We start from the raw sequence: 9,978 nt of genomic DNA, 5'->3' as shown, positions 1-9,978 counted from the left end.
TGAAATGACTATGTAAATATCACCATTACAAATAATAATTTAATTTTATAACTATTTAAAATGAAACATCATATTAAATAAAAAGAGAGAAAATCTAGATTATATGTTTTATTATATAATAATAAAATAATAAATAAATAAATAAAATATCTCCTTAACTTTTATTAATAATTTCAAAAAAAACTTTTATATATAAATAATAATAATATAACCTGCATTATACATATAAAATAAATCAACGTAAATTTAGTTGAGTTATTCATGATTTTTTTTAAATAGATGAAAAGCTATTAATTTTTTGAAAAGCTAAATATCAGAGACTAAAATGTAGGCAAAGAAAAGAAAATTTCTAACGTTGTAGGGGAGCGTAAAAAAGGAAACTCAAAATTTCGAACGTTGTTGAGAGCAGAGAAAAAGGCGAAATATTAGGAGAAAGCCTATCAGGTTAATATAAACAATTGTCTTTCATTTACAGAGATTGCTTCTTCGAATGTTTGTTCTCTTCTGTCAGTGTTTTCTTCTTTTTTCTCAGTTATCTCTTTCGTTATAATTTTTGTTTTTTAAGGATTTTTTCAATTGTGTAGGGTTTTGTACAGCGCGCTGGTCTGTCTGTTCATGTTGTTGTTTCTGGTCTGTCTGTTTATGTTGTTGTTTATCTGTGATTTCTTTGTTTTTATTTTTCATCTGTAGTTTCTTCTGTGTTTTTTTTGGGTTTTGGTTTATTTATGTATTAGCAGAGGAAGAGGCTGAACAAAGGAAGCGACAACTGATGGACGCAAAATTCTTCTTCCAGGTATTTCTTCTGAAAGACTGTCTTTATTGTAAGATATAATGGATTGTTTATCTTGGTATTACTCGTCATTAGGTCGATTATATTGAAAAAGATAATAAAAATGAGAAAGATGATCTACCCTTAACCTATACTTCTATGAAGCTGATCCTAAAATGTATTTAGCCAAACTTTATGCATTTCTGTATGGCCTCACCATGTCCACACAGAAGTCTTGATTGAATTAGACACCCATAGTTGTTTACTGCCAATGTCATCACAGATGCGCATGAATGTAATATAATCCCAAAAATCTAATTAGGGCAGGGCAGGGTTAAGACTGTAGGTGTTGAAAATAGAGTAAGGGTTTAGATATTATTAATGCCATCACAGTTGTAGGTATTCAAAAAAATGAAACAGTAGGGTTAAGATACTGTAGGTTTTTAAAGCAGAGCAAATACAGGGCACTCAGGAAACGTAGGAGAACAAATGGTGAATATAAAATGTAACATAAATTTCAACAGTAAGTAAAAAGCCTCGTTCAGCTAACCATATCGAGAATTGAAATTATCAGTAATTTCTTCTACAGATTTTTGGTTTGTTTTAGTGCTTCAAGGCAATTACGATTATCTATGAGACTTTTTTTTTTTTAACTCTTTAATTCTACTCCATGCCCAGAAAGCTGGAAGTGACATTTTACACAATTTTAAAACATTATGACAAGTTTAAACCATCTCTAATGCCAACTTAGCAGCATCTTTCTCAGCATCCTTCTTTCCGATGAAAGGACTTGAAGTTGCTGAAAAATATTTTTATTGTCTGGTTCGGGAGAGAAGAAGTCTTGTGGTATCCATTTTGTCTGTACTCGTTGAAAATCGTAGACATTTGGATAGAAAATAATTTTAGATGTGAAATATGTCAATATAAGAGAAAAAATATTGCAAATGCATTGAAAACTTAGCAAACATAAATGAAAGAGCTAAAATTGTACAAACACATTGAAAGAAGCTTTACAGCAAGGATTGTATCTTTCAGATGCAAGTCTAACATGAAATTTCCGGTGAAAAACTAAAGATTGTACAGTTAGAAAACAAACCGAATCCATAAATTACGACATCAAAAACATAATCCCAAAAAACTTGGTTGCTTTATTTCAAATATTTGTATTTCTTTCAGTATAATTCCAGAATTTTTATTTCTATTTTTATTTTAAACTATGACCTGCTCTCCAATATGCGCCATTCAGTAGCAAGTAAAAGAAAATTAAGATCAATTCCCAGAAGACTAAAATCTCTCAATTGGCTCAATAAATTGGTGTTTTTATTTGGTAGCATGATACAGAAACAAAAAATATAGAATACAATATACCTGCAATACACAATCAATTTGTGATTGTTTTTTTATAGCACATTGTCTTTTACAATCTGGGTATACTTTTTAAACATTAAAAGAATGAAAAAATAGGGGAATCAAAATGTTCAGAGGGATGAAACTTGGAGAAATGGTTTGATAACAAAATTAGCACACCCATACACAATTAGCCCGAGACATTTTTTAATAGCAGTTCTGAATCTGTGTATTCTTTTTCCGTTTTTTTTCCTAATTCCATATGAAAAGATTGTGGCCAAATGGATTCAACCGCTATATTGGTTTCGTAACACTATATTTTTCTTTGATAACTGTGCTACAAAAGCAAAAAACCCACTATAGGTTCTATAGTGCATCAACCTCGGGATGACCATGTAGAATATGGCAAACATGCTCATACCCAAATAGATCAAAATCAATAACTTTTAGACTATGTAGGTCAAAGTTTATCCGGAAATTAGTCAATCGTCCTGTTTAGGCATTTTTGTTCCATATGCTTATTCTACTTATTCAAATTCCATGTAGTATATGTTCTAATTTTACATGTCATTCCTAACTTCTGAAAAGTTCATCTATCATACAACATTCCTAACCATGTTCAACACTTGTGCTTATTAATCACTTTCCTAACCATGTTCAACACTTCTGCTTATTAATCACTTTTGACTCCGATCCTGAGCCATTCCTAACCATGTTCAACACTTGTGCTTATTAATCACTTTTGACTCCGATCCTGAGCCATGTATCCTTAATTGTGCTTTTGACTTGTTGTATGCCCTAGCAATTCCCAACCATTAGTGCAGTGTACGCTCCGATATATTTGTTCATTGTTTCTCAACCTGGCATCCTTGTACTTAAATTCTATTGAAATCATAAAAAATTCGAAGGATTTATATCTTATTAATACTTATTCTTTCATCCTAAAATCTAGATTTTTAATGACATCTAAAGCTAATCTTGCTAAATAGAAAGAACTTTCCACGTGCACTTAAACCTGTAAATTGATAATAGGTAAAAGGGACGAAGCTAACTGCACCTCATTGCACAAACCAAAAAAAAGCAGGCTTTTTACTTTCAGTCATATGGTATGCACTGCACTTACTATCTTTGCTTGTCTGAGATATGAGTCTCTAGACTTCTGTAGATCTTTTTATCCACAATTTTGCCCCAAAGCTACTTTGGACCAGGTATAATACAATTCTTATTTCAATTGTTAAGTTCTTGTCGTTGTTCGCAGTAGCTTCTACTGTACTTGAATACCCAATTGGCCGATTATTGAGTTCTTCAGAAAAAATTATGTTCTTCTTTGTTTTGTTTGTGTGCTGTTATGAAACTCCTTGGGCGTTTTACTAGGGAAATAGTGTAACTGATGCTTTGGCGTCTATGAGAGGCAGGAATAAGAAAGCGACAACAGAAGAATGAATAAATTAGAGTTTATATGACCAATGAAGAGATTTGACTCCCCTCAGAGTACAGTCCATAGGAGAAAGAGTGATGTGGGTTTTTCCATTTTACGTTAGAAAAATTGCTACACACATTTATGATGGGTTTAATGAGTGCAGTGCCCTGTGCGAAACCTGGAATACACCCATTTACCCAATTTACAATACAAGTAAGGTTGTAATTTGAAAACTAGTTGTTATTTAAGATACCAAACTAGGCCGAGAAGCCTCACATTTTTATTTGAGGAAGCTAATTTGTTTACCCAGAATATCACCCGATTGGATGATTTGCAACAACTAACAAGTGATATTCTGATAAATAATTTATTAACCATTTCTGGTGACCCTTTACTATATAGTCTATTCCAACAAGAACGAGCCAACTTGAACTCAGGTCTCTAAATAGCACATACCCAATACTGAGTGAGGACGCTACCTACAAAAGATTGTTGATACAGTCTGCATCTCTACAGTACACTTCACAAGATTACAAGAGTGAAGGCATCATCTCAGAAAATAGCCTACTCTTCAATATCATCAATAACAATACCATCCTATTTTTGAATTGCTCTAAAATGCTTTTGTTATCTCCCTCAAATTGTACTTCTGCCAGCCTCTATCATCAATATGCGTAGAGACTTGCATGCTTGCTCATATATAAGTCAGAGACGTTTATTCTTGTCCGTCGCCTACATTATATGATAACTTCATTTGATTAATCATGATGTGCTTTCTAATTATCATGATATGCTTCCTACAACTCATGATAGTCTATATTCATTGATTAATGTTCGTTAGAGGCCATTTTTTATCTTAATTTTAGAATTCTTTGGAGTTAATGTTTTGATTTGTTTTCATTTCTAATAGATTGACTTGTACTTATTTGCATGTTCCTGCAGATAAGATTCTCAGAAAAATAGAAAAATGCAGAAGGTAAATTTAGGCTTGTACTTTTCTTTTTTCTTTTGTTTATTTGAAGTATTTCTAGTCAAGTTGTGAAATGCTGAGTGACAATTCAGAGAAATTGTATCTATCAGAATTGTCTGTGGGTTGATATAATACAAAGAAGCTGAAATCAATGAAGTTGATGCACTTGGTGCTGTTGGCAAGATGAGGAAAAAAGAGACTCAGTATGCACATATTCTCGACGTTTTAAATTATTTTGATGATCATCTTTCTGACTATCTGCCCTTGTTTTATATGTTTCTTGTGTATGCATTTGAATATAAATGAATTGCAACTTAGATTGAGAATGATAGGCTGAGTGACATGCCTAGTAATTTATTGCACTATAGTATTTTTTCTCTGCCATCTTCACCTCCATTTTGTCCAACAAATAGATAGAAAATCATTTTATTGATTTACCACCATTCTAATAATGGCAAAAATTAGATACCTAGTGATCGACAATATATTTTCCTAGAATCGCATGTTATAGCAATTCTACTCTCCCTCTTTACTATACCTTTTGAGTTATATCAACAAGGAAAAACTGGATTTAGATAAACATTAAATGGCAAACGATTATCAAAACATATTAGTTCCTTTTCACCTTGTAAAACATGGTAGAAAACAAATACTATGCACTTCAATAAAAAAACTTAATGGGTTGTGCTTTGTGATTTTTCACTTACATACTTTGAGAATCTTCAAACTTGAACAGTTTTTTTTGTCTTGCTTTTCTTCTGCCTTGCTGAGTCTGTCAGCATCCTAAATTTAATTTTTTTATATAGATTATAGATTTACCTACATTATCTATATTTTACCATATCAATAATGTTGCTTTATGGTGCAGGGTTGCACGAAATTCAAGTAGATAGTGATGGCTCACAACCCCTCCCAGTGACCTCAATGCAAAATATTGAATCTTGTTGTAAATTATTACCAGCTTGTCGCTTTTGGAACAGGAAGGTTGCCAAGTATTTTGATAACAAGGATCTCACTCAGCTAGTTATTTTTCACCATTATGGAAGGATCAAGCATATAGGAGTGAAGTTGTTGGTACGGATTCAAAGCAGCAAGAGATGTGATTGGTCTCTTACCATTTCTTTTATAATATTTTGATCAATTACATTGATCTAGCTTTGTAACATGTAAAAAATACAATATCTAATAAAAGAAAGTTATTGGAATGGGTTAAAAACCCCTTTCAAAGACTGAAGGGTGGTCATTAGCCTTGGCCATTCCTTAAAGTCGCTTATTTTTTTGACAGCCTAAAGAATGGTCATTAGGCCAAGGCCATTCTTTAAGGTCTGTCTCTTGTGTCCCTTGCATTTTTTTGGTTGGTGTTTACTTTTTATTTTATAATTTGTTAATTTTGATCTTAACATTTAAACTTACAAATCACAATTTTATAAATAAGTTTTATCACTTATAATCACAGCACAAGTCATTTTATAGAATGCATTTGTGAACTCACTTAATGGACATAATTGACATCACATAACCATAATAATAATTATGTGTGTTTTGACCCATCATATATAATTAACATAATAATTAATATTGTTTATAACTTCATACTGTACAATTATAAATAGCCCTTCTAAAACTAACATTTAAAAGACAATCATCATTGTTCATAATGTACAATCATAAATACTAAAAACAACATTTAAAAGACAATCATGAACTTGTTTTATGAATGTAATTCATGATAACCTTGTTTACGTAATTACAAGTGTACATTTTGACACATCATATATAAACACTATCATAAATAACTTAAATTTCTTGCACATCACTAAAGATTTGACATTTGACTATCACATAATAACATTATTGCAAATGGCATAACTAATAACATTTAAAACTTAAGTAATTTTAATAAAATGAAATGAATTGAGTTGTTTTGTTGTGTGATGTGTTGTTGTGTTGTGGTTGTCTTAGGTCAATTAGGGAAGGCCATACAAGCTTCCACCTTCACTTGTCATTAGAGAATATTTGAATAAATATTCTTGAAGCTAAGAGAAGCTTCTTGTTTGTAAATATTTATAGTATTTAATTGTAAACAATGTTTAATAAATTTAAGCTATTTTATTACATACATCGTGAGATTCTAAAAAATAAAGAAAATTGTGATTGCAAAGGTGAAATTTTAAATAATTATAGTATTATCAATTGAGTAGCATTTTTTTAGTTATTACCGTTTTATATCATATAACTCAATAGTTTTTTAAATGTTCATAACTAAAAATAATTCATCAAAAAATACCACTTAAAAGATAATTTTTGCATAATAGTTTTAATTATAATAAACATGAACATTGTTGAAGCAATTAAGCATTTGTAAATATTTATGTTATTTAATTGTTGAGGGTAGTGTCTACCTCATGGTTAGGGTAAGATTAAGGTTAGGGTTTAGGGTTATGGTTAGGATTAGAATTTAGAGTTAGGGCTAAGGATTATTGTTAGGGTTAGAGATATGTTTTAGGATCATGGAGAGTTATTTTGGTTAGGGTTATGTTTTACATCATGCTTGGGATTTAAGGTTTGGGTTTTAGGGTTTAGGGTTAAGGTTTAAACCCAAAACTCAAACCATTATGTAAACCCAAAAACTCAACCCTAACCCTATCTTAAAACTCAACTCAACCTTAGAGTTTTAGAGTTTTAGAGTTTAGGGTTATCTTTAGGGTTTAGTGTTTCGATTTAGAGTTTTAGGGTTTAGGGTTTACAATTGAGGGTTATGGTTAGGTTTTAGGGTTAGTGTTGTGGTACATCTAGGGTTTAGGGTTTACCTCTAGGATTTAAACCCCTAATCATAAACCCTAACTGTGAACCATAAACCACAAATCAACCCTAAACCCTAAAACTCTAAACCTTCCTTAACCCTAAACCCTAATGGTGAACTCTAAACCCTAACCCTAATTCTAGGGTTGAGGGTTATAGACTTCACCATTAGGGTTAAGGTTTAGAGTTTTAGGGTTTATAGTTAGGTAGGGTTTCGATTTAGAGTTTTAGGTTTTAGGGTTTACAACATAGTTTAGGGCTAGGGTTTAGGGTTTACGATTGAGGGTTATGGTTAGGTTAGTGTTGTGTTCTTTACATCTAGGATTTAAACCCCTAATCGTAAACCCTAACTATGAACCCTAAACCATAAATCAACCCTAAACTCTAAACCTTAACCCTAACCCTAAACCCTAAAAATAACCCTCAACCTTGTACCACAACTCTAGGGTTTAGGGTTAGGGGATTTAAGGTATTTAGGGTTTATAGTTAGGTTTAGGGTTTAGATTTAGAGTTTTGGGGTTTAGGGTTTACAACATGGTTTAGGGCTAGGGTTTAGCATTTACAATTGAGGGTTATGGTTACGTTTTAGGGTTAGTGTTGTGGTATATCTAAGGTTTAGGGTTTACATCTAGGATTTAAGCCCCTAATCATAAACCCTAACAATGAACCATAAATCAACCCTAAACCCTAGCCCTAAACCTTAAAACTTGAAACCTTCCCTAACACTAAACCCTAATGGTGAACTCTAAACCCTAGATTTAAGGGATTAGGGTTGAGGGTTATCTTTAGGGTTTAGGGTTAAGGTTTAGAGTTTTAGGGTTTAGGGCTAAGTTTTAGAGTTTAGGGTTATCATATCTCAGATAAGCAAAGATGGTAAGTGTAGTGCATACCATATGATTGAAAGTAAAAAGCCTACTTTTTTTTTGGTTTGTGCAATGAGGTGCAGTTAGCTTCATCCCTTTTACCTATTATCAATATACAAGTTTAAGTGCACGTGGAAAGTTCTTTCTATTTAGCAAGATTAGCTTTAGATGTCATTAAAAATCTAGATTTTAGGATGAAAGAATAAGTATTAATAAGATATAAATCCTTCGAATTTGTTATGATTTCAATAGAATTTGAGTACAAGGATGCTAGGTTGAGAAACAATGAACAAATATATCGAAGCGTACACTGCACTGATGGTTGGGAATTGCTAGGGCATACAACAAGTCAAAAGCACAATTAAGGATACATGGCTCAGGATCGGAGTCAAAAGTGATTAATAAGCACAAGTGTTGAACATGGTTAGGAATGTTGTATGATAGATGAACTTTTCAGAAGTTAGGAATGACATGTAACCAAATTCTGAAATTGTAATTGTGAAAACAGTCATGTAAAATTAGAACATATACTACATGGAATTTGAATAAGTAGAATAAGCATATGGAACAAAAATGCCTAAACAGGACGATTGACTAATTTCCGGATAAACTTTGACCTACATAGCCTAAAAGTTATTGATTTTGATCTATTTGGGTATGAGCATGTTTGCCATATTCTACATGGTCATCCCGAGGTTGATGCACTATAGAACCTATAGTGGGTTTTTTGCTTTTGTAGCACAGTTATCAAAGAAAAATATAGTGTTACGAAACCAATATAGCGGTTGAATCCATTTGGCCACAATCTTTTCATATGGAATTAGGAAAAAAAACAGAAAAAGAATACACAGATTCAGAATTGCTATTAAAAAATGTCTCGGGCTAATTGTGTATGGGTGTGCTAATTTTGTTATCAAACCATTTCTCCAAGTTTCATCCCTCTGAACATTTTGATTTCCCGTTTTTTTCATTCTTTTAATGTTTAAAAAGTATACCCAGAATGTAAAAGACAATGTGCTATAAAAAAACAATCACAAATTGATTGTGTATTGTAGGTATATTGTATTCTATATTTTTTGCTTCTGTATCATGCTACCAAATAAAAACACCAATTTATTGAGCCAATTGAGAGATTTTAGTCTTCTGGGAATTGATCTTAATTTTCTTTTACTTGCTATTGAATGGCGCATATTGGAGAGCAGGTCATAGTTTAAAATAAAAATAGAAATAAAAATTCTGGAATTATACTGAAAGAAATACAAATATTTGAAATAAAGCAACCAAGTTTTTTGGGATTATGTTCTTGATGTCGTAATTTATGGATTCGGTTCGTTTTCTAACTGTACATTCTTTAGTTTTTCATGCCAGAAATTTCATGTTAGACTTGCATCTGAAAGATACAATTCTTGCAGTAAAGCTTTTTTCAATGTGTTTGTACAATTTTAGCTCTTTAATTTATGTTTGCTAAGTTTTCAATGCATTTGCAATTTTTTTTCTCTTATATTGACATATTTCACATCTAAAATTATTTTCTATCCAAATGTCTACGATTTTCAACGAGTACAGACAAAATGGATACCACAAGACTTCTTCTCTCCCGAACCAGACAATAACAATATTTTTCAGCAACTTCAAGTCCTTTCATCGGAAAGAAGGATGCTGCTAAGTTGGCATTAGAGATGGTTTAAACTTGTCATAATGTTTTAAAATTGTGTAAAATGTCACTTCCAGCCTTCTGGGCATGGAGTAGAATTAAAGAGTTTAAAAAAAAAAGTCTCATAGATAATCGTAATTGCCTTGAAGCACT

The 9,978-nt window shown here is 31.8% G+C and overlaps 1 long non-coding RNA gene across 1 annotated transcript; it reads left to right on the top strand.

Moving 5' to 3' along the window:
- Positions 1 to 320: 320 nt before the first annotated feature.
- On the top strand, positions 321 to 5,861 carry LOC131076564 (uncharacterized). The gene is made up of 4 exons (XR_009113392.2): positions 321 to 793; positions 4,479 to 4,512; positions 4,617 to 4,709; positions 5,375 to 5,861. It is a non-coding gene; the product is annotated as an uncharacterized LOC131076564 (long non-coding RNA).
- The last annotated feature ends 4,117 nt before the right edge of the window (positions 5,862 to 9,978 follow it).

Source organism: Cryptomeria japonica, chromosome 10 (assembly GCF_030272615.1).
Source record: "Cryptomeria japonica chromosome 10, Sugi_1.0, whole genome shotgun sequence".
NCBI lineage: Eukaryota > Viridiplantae > Streptophyta > Pinopsida > Cupressales > Cupressaceae > Cryptomeria > Cryptomeria japonica.
This window is presented reverse-complemented; position numbering and strand designations above follow the sequence as displayed.